The sequence below is a fragment of the Bombina bombina genome, chromosome 2, assembly GCF_027579735.1.
Source record: "Bombina bombina isolate aBomBom1 chromosome 2, aBomBom1.pri, whole genome shotgun sequence".
In the NCBI taxonomy this organism is placed as follows: Eukaryota; Metazoa; Chordata; class Amphibia; order Anura; family Bombinatoridae; genus Bombina; species Bombina bombina.
This window is the reverse complement of record NC_069500.1, coordinates 309,576,530-309,592,725: the sequence shown is the minus strand read 5'-3', so window position 1 is coordinate 309,592,725 and position 16,196 is coordinate 309,576,530. Positions and strand designations below refer to the sequence as shown.

Here is a 16,196-nt window from a genome sequence, read left to right as displayed (position 1 = left end):
GTGTAAACCCTATCCTTAGGTTTACGAAGCTAAATATAAGCCTAATAATGCTCATGCACTCATAATTTTATGCACATATATGTTTTTTACTTCTTTCCTTCATATGTACCAACAATACTAAACTTGGGAAAGGAGATTGTGAAATATACTATGATACCTTTACCTTTGTCTGATAAATGGTTTTTAGGATTTGTGTAGTCTTGAAGCTGCAGTTTGATTAATCGTATAAGTCACATATCTAGTAACAAAGGTTTCCCTAGTTGTGGGGTATAGGGCCCATACCCACATGACAGGGTTGTTCTTAAATAATATTTATTGAACATATACCGCTGTTCTAGATTCACTTATCTCTACTCTTACTACTGATCCCGTAGAGAAACTTTTCAAAAAGTTTTAGATTGCATCGCAGCTTTATATATTTTATATGCCTAAAATATCATCACAGATTTTGAGGTCAGAAAACGGTTTCTGCTAACTTAAAAATCCATGCTGATCTCCTTATATTATTCCTATGCATGCTCTGTCCATTTCCTGGCCATAATAGGTACACCTGGGTTTTAAGGGAAACAGATTATTATCTAGTTAGGACTACCACTTTATTTTTATGAATGATCTCTATTACCCTTCCCTATAACTCTTTCATTCCTATACTAATGCTCCAGAGGATGGAAGAGTGAATTCCTATAATCGCAAATTGTAATTCTACATTTGAGGCACTCATAGATCTCGGATGTAGATATTACATTATAAGGTGATAATTCAGGCCAGAATGTCAGCTTTGGGGTATTTAGCAGTCATGCAAGTTGGTAATATACCTTATTATTCCCACTACTTAGAACATACCAATTTCCCAACGACATTTGTGCTCCACCCTAATCCCATCATCTTATTGGATAAGCATAAGAAAATGCATCTTATAGAAATTCTATTTTATTATTTCTCTATCCCCCTTAAAACCCTCCTTTGACAAAAAGCACTGTTTTGAGGGCCCATTGGTGACCCTGGCTTATTATAAGAGGGTAAAGGTTTGTGAGCGGATTCACTATGAGTCAAAGGGGATTCATGATCATATTTGAAAAATTGATCAATAAGAGGTTTACTTTTTATGTTGTATGTTAATTACTTACAAATGTTATTAGCTGTTGCTATGTCTAGCGGAAATTCTATACCAACTTCTCAATTAAGGTCAAACTTTTAATATATGTTGAACTTTTAGTGTATAAGTGAAACCTTTATAATATTGCCAAAAATAGATTTGTAAGTGGTATAACCTTGACGTTCCTGTATTTTGCATAACCAGATTTGTCTGGCCAGACCAGAAAGTCGCGGATTGCTGTTATTTTACTTTTCACTGTGTAATTTTTATTTAGTTTTTACTACATTATTTATCGCATTTACCAGAACTTGTATAAAAAAAAATTCTGTTTTTTGGAACGATTGTGCATTTAGCAGTCACTGGTTTTATTCAGCTGGGATTTTTTATTCTGTTCAGAGTTTCCTAAATTGTAAACACACCACTGTATGTTCAGTATTCCCAATGCAATCATTGCAAACACATCCTTGTATGTTTAGTATTTCCAATGCAATTTTAAAGTGCAATTTTAATGTTTATCAGTGTCTTTTTATTATAACAATAAATAATTCTATTCAAAAACAGGGGCACTTTAATTCATGAAAATTTACATTTTGTTAAAATACTTACCTTTTCTTCTTGAAGCCGGGGAAGCGATTCCCCCTCCTGCCACTCGTCTCTTCTTACATCAGCAATGACGAATATGGCATCCTCCAATCACGGCTTTCCCCCTAGGGGAATTATTGCCTGAGGCAACGCTGTGATTGGAAGAAGCCGGATTTGTCATTGCTGACGTTAGAAGAGATGAGCTGCAGACGGTGGAATTGCTGCTCCAGCTGGCAACAAGGAAAGGTAAAGTATTTTGACAAAAACAAAAACGGTGAAATGTAAACTTTCATGAATGAAAGTGCCCCTGTTTTTAGTAATATTTTTAAAAATCAGGCACTCATTCATAAAAGTTCACCTTCACTGTATAAGATTAAAACGCAACTGCACCACTTTAAATGGACCAAAGATTCTTTTATTGAGGTGTCACATGCACAATCACAGATAGCAACGTGTCGGGCTATCTGATGTAATGCTTTAAATATGCAGTTTCTCATTAAGGGCCAGATTACAAGTGGAGCGCGATATTTGCACTCTACTTAGTAATACCATCGCTCGTAGATGTGTGCTGGTATTACAAGTACAGCCGCAAGCCAATCACTCATGAGAGCGCCCTTCCATAGGCTCCAATGAGAGCCTCGTTTTCATGCCAGCAGCCATGGCAAACAAACTAGCCAGCACATGGGCCAATTTGCGCAGCATTGGGCAGCAATAAATAAATAAATATATACTGTATGTATCTGCTTATATACATATATATTTATGTGTTTATATGTGTATATACAGATATATATATATAGCATATACATATATAGTTATAGAGAAAAAACAGGCCCCCATTGACCTCAATGTAAAGGTACTTTAGGTGCCTTTTTTTTTTTTTTCAAACACCTCACATCCCCTCACTTTAACCCTGTTTTTTTGTTTTAAGTGCTCATATTTATATTCTAATTTAAAGTACTGTCCTCTTATTTTGGAGGCAATTGGGGCAACTAACCTCTGGTTAAGTGAGCTTAGCTCAAAGTGAATCCGTAAGCTTACGGTGGCATTAACAAGCCACTTGTAATGGCTGGTTATTTAACTTGCCCTTTTAAAGGTGCTCGTTAAGATAGCACCGCACTTGTAATGTAGCATAATTTAAGAGTGAATTAAATGTTATTCTAAATTTTACAATAAAAAAATATATATCTCTATTTACTTACAAAAAACGTTATCATAGTAAATTAAAGTAAAAAAGTCCAGAGCAGCAAATAAGTTAGTCTCCCTTAGCATATCAGTATTGCTCAAAAGGGACAAATGAAATGTTAGAATTAGAGCAGGTCATTTTTTTCACTAGGGACCCTGGAACTTTTTTTAGCCCTGCAAAGAGTTAAAAAAAAATTGTTAATTACTATCCAGGAATCTTCATGAGAACTGCTGATCCTGAGCGGAAACTGTCAGCAAGCCAATCAGCAGTGGCAGAGGGCTCTTTTAAATAATGAACTACAAACTGGTCTCATTAGTGTAAAGTCTGTGCTTTGCAGTTATGTGCATCCTTCAAAAACAGATATTTCAAAGTATATCATATAGGAGATCACTTTTTGTGTACTGATTACTCTATAAAAGGGACCATCAACACAATTTTCTATTACACAAGCAGAGAATGAGTTGTCCCTATCAGGCAAAAATAGACAGATATTTTACAGCAATTAAATATCAATGTAAGCCAGTGTATCTTAGATTTTCCAGTAATTAGTATCTGTTTGTAAAATATTTTATTTCTGTTTTCATATAGAGAGTTAGGGGCCGATTTATGAACGTGCGAGCGGACATGATACGATGTAGCTTATCATGTCCGCCGCACATCGATAAATGCCGACAGCATACGCTGCCAGAATTTATCATTGTACATGCAGTTCTTGTGAACTGCTTGTGCAATGCAGCCCCCTGCACATTCGCGGCCAATCAGCTGCTAGCAGGGGGTGTCAATCAACCTGATCGTATAGGATCGGGCGGATTGATGTCCGCAGCCTCAGAGCAGGTTGACAAAGTATGGAGCAGCGGTCTTTAGACCATTGCTTCATAAATGCTGTTTCTGGCGGCCCCTAAACCTTTACAACAACATAATTTAACCCCTTAAGGACCAGCAACGTACCCTGTATGTCGCTGGCCTTTTTTTGGGACTTGATTGTTTTATAGCACGGTCTTGTCACCAGCGTTGAGACTGCTCTATTCCACAAAGCCTGCTGGAGGGAGTGCATTAATAGAGTGTTCTTGCTAGACTTGTGCTATTATGTCCTGAAAAAACCCTTAACGACCAGTGACATACAGGGTACATTGTGGTCATTAAGGGGTTAATAAAGATAATGAGATTGAAAAGATATGATGTATTCACACACATTTCTATATTAGGAAATTGCTTTGTCTAAAATTGGCGATTGAGTTGCAAGATGCTTTTTTTTTCTAAAACTAATGGACTGTTTTCAGTTTTTAATTTCTCCAAATGGAGTTAAAATTATTGGTACCCAGCAGTGGTAAAATCTGTCTAATAAAAAAAATGCAAATAGAGAATATATAAGGTCAACATTTTAAGATTTATTCTTGAGGGTAAAGATCAGCAGAGAAATGGCTGTCAGAATTATGCAGCAAATGATGACAGATTTTCAAAGGCATTCATGAATGATTGAAGAGGGCATGCATGGTTCCTGGAAAGGCTATAAACGAGTGGTTTCCTAGGCAGAGCACCATGCATTTGTAAATAAGGATTCGGTTTTAGATTCTTTTCTAAAGAAAGTCCTGACTTGGACTTGAGATAACAACGTAGCAGGAAATGTTCATAAGCAGAATGACTTGTTAGGACTGCTATATTGTAGTTGGGTTAACATACTAAGTCAAAACTCAAGTGACTAGAAATTTATTTCATGGAGGTTTGCTGACATTCCTTTACACTTTCTTTTTTTGATGGTATAGGAAGAATGCTCCTTAGGCTCTGTAAGCAAGTGCTGTGATTAAAATGCTGGTGCACAGTGCATACTTAAATACACTTTTGAAGTATTTTTGCTAATACATGTATATTATAAAAATGCTTATATTCAAAACTAAAATGCATCCATGTAGAATCCAATTTTGGCTGGAATGTCCCATTAACTGTTTCGCAAGACAAAACAATTGCACAAAGCACATCAAAAATACATTACAAAGTACAGTTACACTCATAATAACAACACCTAATAAAAATTATTTTAAATAATTGCACAAAAAAGCTATGAGGATATGAGGTTTCGGGTGTTAGAAAAAAAAAAAAGGCAGGCAAAAGGCTTTAACATAGAGATATATACATATACATGTCTAAAGATGTATATGTGTATGTATGAATATGTGTGTACACATGTATATATGTATTTACAGGGACATATACACATATAAACACATAAATAAAATGTATACATATATAGACAAATATATATAAGTGCACAGGAGCCCTTTGCAGTTAAGTAGATGAAAACATATAAAAGCATATTTATGCACTATTCATATTTAATAAAGTGTCATTTACAGTAAATATTTGACATACCAATGTTCTTCACATAAGGGAATATGTTCTATGTACTTATAAATAGATATTCCTATGTATATCTGTATTTATCTATACCTAATCATATATAGGTATAGATATATATTTTACCAATAAAAACATTATATATATATATATATATATATATATATATATATATATATATATGTGTGTGTGTGTATATATATATATATATATATATATATATAAGTATGTATTTATGAATAAATAAAACATATTCTGCTATGTGAAGAACATTGTAATGGGAAATATTAATATTTTCATGTTGGGTTCGCGCAATTGAGAATACGCAATCGGGTATATGCGCAAATAGGGTGTAAAATATTTTTTTGCTCCTTTGACTTCGATAGGGGAATACGTAAACAAACACGCAATATTCTAACTTCGGCTTTTTGCACGCATCAGGTAAGCACTCGATCGAAAACTGTTTACTTTCAACTTGTAATACAAACGCTACCCAACGCATGCAAAATACTTACTTCTAGAGGAGTTATCGCCCAAGCTGGGGGGCATTAAGTGGTTCTATAAAAAAGTGTACTTTATTTTCTTTGTGCTTGAAAAGGATGACTGTCACGACTCCTTATAACAGTATCGAGATAATATGAAGTGGGATTTTATTTTTGAGCAGTGGTAAGATGTTTTTTATCATAAATAAGATTTGGTAGTAGTAGTGTATAAGGCAAAACATTTATTTTGTATGTAGATGGTTTTCAATGTAATACTTTCTTGCTGATATACACTATGCATAAATTCATGGCAGTTGGGCAGAGGCCTAACTGGATTCATATGGATTATAACATTTGGGGGGGTTTTTTGTTTTTTTTTTGGAGAAAACCTGCTGGCATGAAGAGAAATCACACTACATCATTGTTTTTTGTTTTTAGACCTTATATTATAATATAGGAATCTCTCCTTCACATGAAGAACACTACATAGTGACATAAACACGTCTCAAGATAAAAGTTGTGTTTCTAAATGTTTTTGAGGGGCTGATCAACCCACCGGAGCACAAAGCTTTAGGTCATTGGGCCCTAAATCTGGGGGTTTTCCCTTGGAGTAGTTAAACCTTTAGGTTGGGTTTGCATGTGCATGGTGCTGCCAGCCTGCAAATGAGTTAAACGGATATTAAACACCTGGAGATTGCAATATAACACTATGTAAATGCAAGGTGTTATTATTTATTTTGTCCCTTTTTCCTAAAATGTAGCTGAAAACTATAGGCTTTTTTACTTCCTACATAAGTGCACACTACAGACTTCACAAGCTTATAAATAGACATATTTACATTTGTCACATATTGTTCTCAGCAGAGGAGGTAAGAGAATAAGCTTTTAAAGAGACATTAAACACTTTGAGATTGTATAAAAAAAACGCTGCAATATAGGTTGCTATTTATTTTGCCCCATTTTCATGTAATTCCATTTGTAAATAAATAAAGTAATATTATATATATTATAGGGCCAAAAGTATGTGGACATCTGAGCTTGTTGGAAATTCTAAAACTATAAGCCTAAATATACAGTTAACCGCTACTCCTCTGGGAAGGCTTTACAGGAGATTTTGAAGTGTGCACATTTAGCCAAAAGAGCATTTGTAAGGTCAGGCACTGGTGTTGGACCAGGAGAACTGGCTTTCAATCACCATTTCAATTCATCCCAAAGCTGTTCAATGGGGTTGAAGTCAGGGCTCTTTGCAGGCACCTCCAGTTCCTTCAAACCACACTTACTAAACCATGTTTTCCTGAACCTCGCTTTGAGCACAGGGGCACAGTCATGCTGAAACAGGAAAGGGTCTTCCTCAAACTGTTGCCACATAGTTTAAAGCACTCACTGACTTCCTCTGACTACACATATATTCAGTTTCACTAGTCAACGAAATTTTACTATTCAAAAGATAAAAGTAGATGGAAGATAGATGGATAGATAAATAGATAGATAGAGATAGATAGATGATAGAGAGATAGATACGGTAGATGCATAGATAGATAGATAGATAGATAGATAGATAGACAGATAGAAAGACACACACATATATATAAATATACACACACTTTATTTAGTTTGTTGGACTAATATGTCAGGGAAACTGTGATTACAAAAATAATCAGGATTGTGCTGAAGAGTTTGTGCTTTACATTCAAACTAACCATCTAATATAATCTTAGAGATTATTATACCTACATAAATAATATGATCCATTACTATTCATTACCCATAAATGTATGTTATTATATATAAAATATATTAAAGTATTAAATGATAGATTTAAAGCAGATTTAAAACATATTTATTACTTTAAATTAAATATGTATTTGTAAACCATGCTTTCTTTCTCTCTCTCTCTCTCTCTCTCTCTCTCTCAATAAAATTAAATATACAGATTTGCATTTTAAACAAGATTTAAATAATAATATGCATGATTTAAGTTATTTCCCTCTGTTAATTAACTTCTCATTATATATAAAAAAAAAATATATATATATATATATATATATATATATGACACCAGATATATCTTATAACTAAATGTCAGCTGCTAAACGAGAGTATAGTGCTGTAGAAAGTAAATTGGCATTATCTTACAAATTCTGTCTTAAAAGTTCTCTGGTTGGAATTAAGCAGTTTTATTTTTGGACATTGTAACTGCTATTTCTAAACTGGTAAGCATGATTTTAATCTAAAGTGGATGCACAATAAAGAGGCTCATTATCATGACAATGAAAAATAGGTCCTTTAAAGTCACATTGAAAGGACATAGAGGATGATCCTTGATAAACAGCCCTGAAAGATTGCAGGATTATTTTTCATTACTTAATGTATGTTCAAATACCCTGATACAGTCATCACAATTACTCTGTAAACAAGTGTATTTTAAAGTTGCTATTTGTAGCACACACATTCATTTTCGTTTTAGTAATTGGCAGCTTTAGGTCACAATAGTGCAATATAGATATTATTTCTGCACTATTAATATAACATATATATATAGAAGGCAACTTCTAATGTGTATTGCAGGAAAATAAGCAACAAAAAGCTACATGAAGAATCTTGTAATACACAAGTATCACAGAGTAACATAGAAAGTTATTTGTTTTGTTTTGCATGGGGTAAATACAAAGCTTTTCCTAAAATGTCAAATTATACAACACAGAATTCCAAGAATATTCTAAACAGAGCAGTGTTTTCTTACCTTCCTCTTCATGTAATAGATTCTAAACTGCAGATATTCTTCAAAAAGATCAGCAACTTGGTGATTAAAGGAAAGCAACCTGCTTGGGAAAAAAACAAACCATGCAAGTGGTGAGAAGAAGAGAGAGGGGATATTTCAGTCCTTGCAGGGTTGTACCTATCACTTATTGAAGGATCTTGCCAACTGGAGTAGCATGTGGTTAACCCCTTCACCTCATAAGTCAACAAATTGCCTTCAGTGTTTTTTTATCCATTGAGTTTTGTCTTGTGATGTCATTTATATTATTTAGGAACATTAAAAAAAGAATACAATATATTGCATATTAAATTATTCAATTATTAGATTACTTGACAAGCCAATAGTTGTGTTATCAAGACTATATATGTATATATATATATATATATATATATATATATATATATATATATACAGTATATATATACACACAAACACACACATATGCATACATGGCCAAGGGTTATTATTATTATTAAGCATTTGTTTTTGCTTAATGGGACATTAAATACTTTGAGATTTTCATATAAAATATTATAATTATGTGCAGTAAAACAACATGGCAATACAGTTTTATTAATTATTTTGCGCCTTTCCTGTAAAAATGTCGGAGTATTTTTCTGAAAACTGAAAGCTCATATGGCAGCAGACTTCACAACTCAAATATCTGTCCCTAGTTAGCTTATTCAGATAAAGTATTTTAAAATAATAATGTTTTTGCAAATATAATGACAGTGTCTAGACTTGTTTACTCCAGTAACAAGTCCTTATCCAAATAAGGCAAGTAGTAGGTGGAGTTTGGCTATTGGAAGACAATTTCAGCAGACAAGATGTTAATACATTCAAAACAATGTTAATCTATTGAACAATGGCAGAAATAGCTTGTAATTTTGATGTGTTTACTGTCCTTTTAAAGGGACATGATACTCAATATGTTTCTCTGTTTTATTTAAATGAGAGAATTTAAAAATATTTTGCAGGGAATTTTTTTTTTTTGGGGGGGGGTTTGCTGTGTCAAATAAACTAACTTTTTCTGTCAGGTAGAATGCAATAGAGTCCTTGGATTCTGTTGTAAACAAGCAAGTACTTCCTGTTTGTTTTAGTTGGAGTTTAAACAGCTTTTACTAAGCATTTTATGGAAAAAAAGGCTGCTCTTTCATAAAAATAACTAGTATTTATATAGCGCCTTTCTCCCAGTGGGACTCAAAGTGCTTTTTCAGTGCTCACTCTCGGAATTAACCAAATTGGCAGCTGAATAGTAACAGCTGTTATTATTACCCAATTTAATGGTATTCATTTTATCGACCTCGGAAGGATGAGGGGCTGAGTTGGCCCTGCTGGAATTTGAACCGGTGACCTTGGATCTTTTAAACAGACTTTTTTGTAGTCAGGGCATTTAACAACTGAGCTACATGATTAAACATTCATTATTTTAGTGCATAATTCCTTTAAACTTGGCCACCTACACAACATTTAACTTTTTTTTAACTAGCAACAACCTTATGTCAAGATTTTTATATAATGTGTGAAATTTAGAAAATTCTTGGTTATAGCTTTTGATTAATAAAAATTTGAAACCTAAACACTCAGAAACATTTATGAAGATTGCAGGTGGACACATTCTCAAGAAGAGAATCTGTCTGCCTGCAATCTCCAAATGTGATGGGTGGAATAATTTACCACTGTACAAGAGCTCTCTTGTGCAATGTCGCCCCCCGCAGGGCATGTCATTCACCCTGAACAAGTGAGGGTTGAGGTGATTTATCTTTCCACCTCTAAGATGGAGAAGAGGCTAAAGAAGCAGTTTCTGCTTCTTAAATTTATGGTTGCAGGTTTGCTCATGTGAGCCTGCACCACAAACATCTCAATTTAAGAAACTCGAGGAGGAGAGCTGGTATCATGACTAGAACGCATCAATACGCTGTCCTCATTTTTTTACACTGCCACCTGTCCACTCGATCATGAGCAGGGGCAGTCAATCACCCTTGTCGGACAAGTCCAGGGGGATTGCAATCTGCTAGCTGTGAGCTGGTTTATAGGTTAGATGGAGCCCAAAGCCTCAAAAGCTGCAAGTACAGCATTAGAATCCGCAATCCCCCCTCTCACTCCTAATAATAAATATATTAACCCCTAAACCACCGCTCCCGGACCCCGCCGCCACCTATATTATATGTATTACCCACTAATCTGACCCCCCTACACTGCCGCCAGCTACATTAAATGTTTTACCCCCTATTGTGAGCCCCTTAACCCGCCGCCACCTACACTAACTATATTACCCCCTAATATGATCCCCCTACACCGCCGCCACCTATTTAAACTGTATTACCCCCTAATATGATCCCCCTACACCGTCGCCACCTATTTAAACTATATTAACCCCTAATATGATCCGCCTACACCGCCGCCACTTATTTAAACTATATTAACCCCTAATATGATCCCCTACACCGCTGCCACCAATTTAAACTATATTACCCCCTAATATGATCCCCCTACACCGCCGCAACCTATATTATATGTACTACCCCCTAATTCAAATCAGCCAATCGGATGCAAGCTACTTTAATTCTATTGGCTGATTTGAATTCTATTCAAGCTCTTATTCTATTGGCTATTCAAATCAGTCAATAGAATTAAAGTAGCTTGCATCCGATTGGCTGATTTGAATTTGAAGGCTCAAATCAGCCAATAGGAATTCAAGGGATGCCATTTTTAATTGCGTACCTTGAATTCCTATTCAGTGTACGGCGGCGATCGTATGAAGAGGATCCTCCACGCTCCGGCTCCGGTCTTCAGTTCCAGCGTCGCCGATCTTCAGTTCCAGCATCGCCAGTCTTCAGTTCCAGATGGACGGTCTTCAGCTCCGCGGTCATCGGTCTTCAACTCCTCCGCTCCGTGCCGGCTGGATCCTGGAAGAAGAAGAGGTCGCCGCCTGGAAGAAGATTTCTCCGCCTGGAACAGGACCTTCTCCGCCGGTCTTCAGGACAGGTAAGGAGCACTTGGGAGTTAGACTTAGGTTTTTTTAAGGGGGGATTGGGTGGGTTAGAGTAGGGGTATGTGGGTGGTGGGTTGTAATGGGGGGTTGTTCTTTTTTTACAGGTAAAAGAGCTGATTACTTTGGGGCAATGCCCCACAAAAGGCCCTTTTAAGGGCTGGTAATAGAGCTGATTACTTTTGTAATTTAGATTAGGGTAGGGAAATTTTTTTATTTTGGGGGGCTTTGTTATTTTATTAGGGGGCTTAGAATAGATGTAATTAGCTTAAAATTCTTATAATCTTTTTTTATTTTTTTTAATTTAGTGTTTGTTTTTTTGTAATTTAGTTTAGTGTATTTAATTGTATTTTAGTTTAGATATTTGTAGTTTATTTAATTAATTTATTGATAGTGTAGGTGTATTTGTAACTTAGGTTAGGATTTATTTTACAGGTAAATTGGCAATTATTTTAACTAGGTAGCTATTAAATAGTTATTAACTATTTAATAGCTATTGTACCTAGTTAAAATAAATACCAAGTTACCTGTAAAATAAATATAAACCCTAAAATAGCTACAATGTAATTATTAATTATATTGTAGCTATCTTAAGGTTTATTTTATAGGTAAGTATTTAGTTTTAAATAGGAATAATTTAGTTAATATTATTAATTTTATTTAGATTTATTTTAATAATAATTAAGTTAGGGGTGTTAGAGTTAGATAGGGTTAATATATATAATATAATAACTATATTAACTATATTAACCCTAATATAATTAGGGTTAATATAGTTAATATAGGTGGCGGCGGTGTAGGGGGATCAGATTAGGGGTTAATATATTTAATATAGGTGGCGGTGGTGTAGGGGGATTAGATTAGGGGGTAATACATTTATTATAGGTGGCGGCGGTGTAGGGGGATTAGATTACAGGTAAAAGAGCTGATTACTTTGTGACAATGCCCCACAAAAAGCCCTTTTAAGGGCTGGTAATAGAGCTGGTTACTTTGGGGCAATGCCCCGCAAAAGGCCCTTTTAAGGGCTGGTAATAGAGCTGGTTACTTTGGGGCAATGCCACTAGTTTTTTGTTTTTGTTGGTTTTTTACTACTTACCGGCTTTCTGAAGCCCTTTGAGTTACTGACTGGCAGTGCTCAGGGCATAAGGAGAACCATAGATTTACCAAAGATTCATGATCTAAGCAAAACACATCTAGAGCACACACACGGCCAAATGTAATATATATCTCAGCCATACCAGATGGTTCTTCAAAACAAAACAAAAATTGTACTAAAATGCCCTAAGCCTTCCAAAGACATATACATCAGATAGTATAAGAGTTAGAGTAACTATTTCCTGTTGAATATGATCTTGGTTCAAAACACCCTTAATCAAAGTGATAATCACTTATATATATTTAAAAAAGAGATATAATGCCAGAATGACAACAGTTTAAGTTTTAAAATAAATGCCTCCGGTAGATTACAGATTTTCCTTATTTGAAAATGTTAATTACTTTTTATGCTTTGAAAGGTGTTGTCAAGCCAATGGACCTTATAACATAAAGGTCTCCTTTAAGGTAAAAATCTTTAAAAAGGGCAGTATTACAAAGCTTCACAGAATTCTCAAGGCAAATCTAATTTTGATAGCTGTGTATCTCACTAAGGGGCATAACCAACATTTCAGTATGTGAAAGAGAGACAGATACCTTACAGTGCTCAATAAAATAATGTATTGGAAGTACAATAGCAAACATATTAGTAAAATGCATTAAATATTCACATTTATAAAATGCATCTTAATGCAATCTTACACTATGCCATAAAATTCTTATTTCTACTACACAGGGAAAACCATATTTAATGTAAACAGTAAGCACCATATTTCATACACTATGTAGTTTCAAAATACAAAGTTAAAATCATACCGAAAAAAACCAAAATGCAAAGTGTACTTTATTTTCATATATTAAAAAGAACCTCAGTGAGTGGGCTGAACAGGGGTGTTCTTTGGGCATGTCTAAAGTTTCTCACAGGTCTAATTGTATTCTATAAGCATGTTGCACCTGTACATCTCACTGTTTTAGCTCTCCAAATAAAATGCTGGTACATTAGCTTCAACATATGCAATTAATACCCTGATAGAAAAAGATATGTATGCAAAAATAGAAGAGAAACAAGTTAAAGTACAGTGAAAACAATTATTTGTATATGCTTTAAAGCTACCTGTCATATTCACTCTCCCCTGTGAGATTCTGTGTTCTGGCAAGCTTCATCACTTTCTATGGAAGGCTACATGGAACTTCCATGTTCTGCCTGGGGAATTTTAGGTAATCAGGCCCAAAGTAAGTAATTCCCTTTGTGTTTTCCAAATAATTTCTGTCTAGGTTCTGGAGGGAAAAGTCCACCTGATTATATCTAAAAGAAACATATCCTTTTAATATTTTGTATATTTGTTTTTTGTTGTGGAATATCATTTTAAAGGGACAGTCTACTCCAAAATTTGTATTGCTTAAAAGATAGTTAATCCCTTTACTACCCATTCCCAAGTTTTGCATAACTAACACTTTTATATTAATATACTTTTTAAATTTGTGAGTACCTTGTATCTAAGACTCTGCAGGCTGCCCCTTTATCTCAGTTCTTTTGACAGACTTGCATTTTAGCCAATCAGTCATGACTACATATGAGTGAGCACAATGTTATCTATATGTCATACATAAACTAACAGTGCCTAACTGTAAAAAACTATCAAAATGCACTGAGAAAAGAGGTGGCCTTCAATGGCTTAAAAATTAGCATATGAGCCTACCTAGGTTTAGCATTCAACAAAGAATACCAAGATAACAAAGCAAATTTGATGATAAAGGTAAAATGGAAAGTTGTTTAAAATGACATGCCCTATTTGAATCATGAAAGTTTAATTTTGATTAGACTGTCCCTTTAAAGGGACATTATACACTCATTTTTTCTTTGCATATATGTTTTGTAGATTATATAGTTATATAGCCCATAAAGTTTGATTTTCAAAAAAATGTATATTGTTGCTTATTTTTAAATAAAATTGCTCTGATTTTCTGACTCCTAACCAAGCCCCAAAGTTTGATGTGAATACCGTCAGCTACCTTCTCCAGCTTGCTCCTGTTTGTGTAAAGGGTCTTTTCATATGCAAAAGAAGGGGGAGGGGTGGAGTGTCTTATTTCCCACTTGCAGTGGGCTTTCCAACTACCTTTTCAACAGAGTTAAACTGAGAGTTTCTAAGTAATTATTTAAACCGTTTTATACAGGATTTTTATATCAGTATCTGGCCATCTTGTTCTTTACATAGTGTCTATTACATGCAGTTATCTGAAAATGAGTGTATACTGTCCCTTTAAGTCTTTTCAAAAGTGAGAGAAACAATGTAAAATCTGTATTTTAAAGATATATAAATAGTGTTCCTTGGTTGCATTAAAAATAGGGCATTTTAAAATGTATTGACTTTTTTTTTTTTTTTAAATACCTTTTCATTTTTATGCTTTTACGGTCATTGTCCTCCAGTAGAGCAATGAGAGTTGTTTTTATCATCCAGTGGGCAATCTGTATTTAGGGATGAGTTACACACTATGGGGTCGATTTTTTAAAGTCTGGTGGACATGATACGCTGTAGCGTTTCATGTCCGCCAGACATCAGTGAATGCCGACAGCATACGCTATTTAGAATTACACAAGCAGTTCTAGTGAACTGTTTGTGCAATGCCGCCCCCTGCAAATTCACGGCCAATCAGCCACTAGCAGGGGGTGTCAATCAGCCCAATAGTATAGGATCGGGTGGATTGATGTCTGCAGCCTCAGAGGCAGCAGATGAGTTAAGGAGCAGCTGCTTCATAACTTATATTTCCGGTGAGCCTGAAGGCTCGCACGGAAACCAGGGGATCAGGGGCCATTTGGCCCTTGATAATTCGGCCCATTTTACTTAATAATTTTTAGAAGTGCTTGTTTATCTGCACCATTATGTTTTTTTTTTTTATTTTAGCCTCAGTTTATAATTATTTTCCATTTTTAATGTCCGCTCATAAAGAAAGTATTGGTACCTCTCCATTTTTTTAGAAAACACCATTTTCTCTAAAGTAAAAATTGACAAAGTTGTTTAGTATCCACCATCCTTTATTTCAAAAGTAATAGAACAGAAACTTCACTTTTGATTTGTGAGTTCACATATTACGTTTACCCTTTGAGTGCTAAGCACTTTCCCACCTGGGTGCTAAGCTGTTTTTTCTTTTTGTTTGTTTTTTTTTTGGTTTTTTGTTTTTTTTTAACTTTTGTTTTTTTTTCAGATCCCCAAGACTTACACTGTTGAAAAGGTTAGGCAATTACCTTTCCAACGCTGGGTCTTGGGGGTGTGTAGCTGCTTAGATGCTTGAGATACAGGCTTCTAAGCATCATGCCCCCTGCTCCTACCTTCCACATTGTGAATTATAAATAAAGTTGCCCGTGAGGACTCATGACCTGCGACTTGGACACAGCTTTCTGACATTGGGCAGTATGTTTCACTCTAGAATGCCTTGATAGTCTCCTGATATCATTGTGTCCTGCACAGATTCTAGGTACCCAGTGCCAGAGGCAGCCAAGCAACCCCAAAACATAACTGAGCCTCCCCTATGTATCACGGTAGGAATGGTGTTTTTTTTTTTTTTTTTTAAAAAAGCTTCTTTTTTCCTTCGGTAAACATGGAGTTGTGATTTGCCAAAAAAACTCCACTTTTGTTTTGTCTGTCCAAAGGATA

General features: G+C 34.9%; 1 protein-coding gene across 1 annotated transcript in view; it reads right to left on the bottom strand.

The window, feature by feature from the left end:
* CTXN3 (cortexin 3) overlaps window positions 1-8,599 on the bottom strand; it is a 119,542-nt gene extending 110,943 nt beyond the window's left edge. Inside the window, exon 1 of the mRNA XM_053701637.1 lies at window positions 8,442-8,599. The gene's annotated coding sequence lies outside the window, so the exon portion shown is untranslated. The remainder of the gene's footprint in view (window positions 1-8,441) is intronic.
* Between the last annotated feature and the right edge of the window lie 7,597 nt (window positions 8,600-16,196).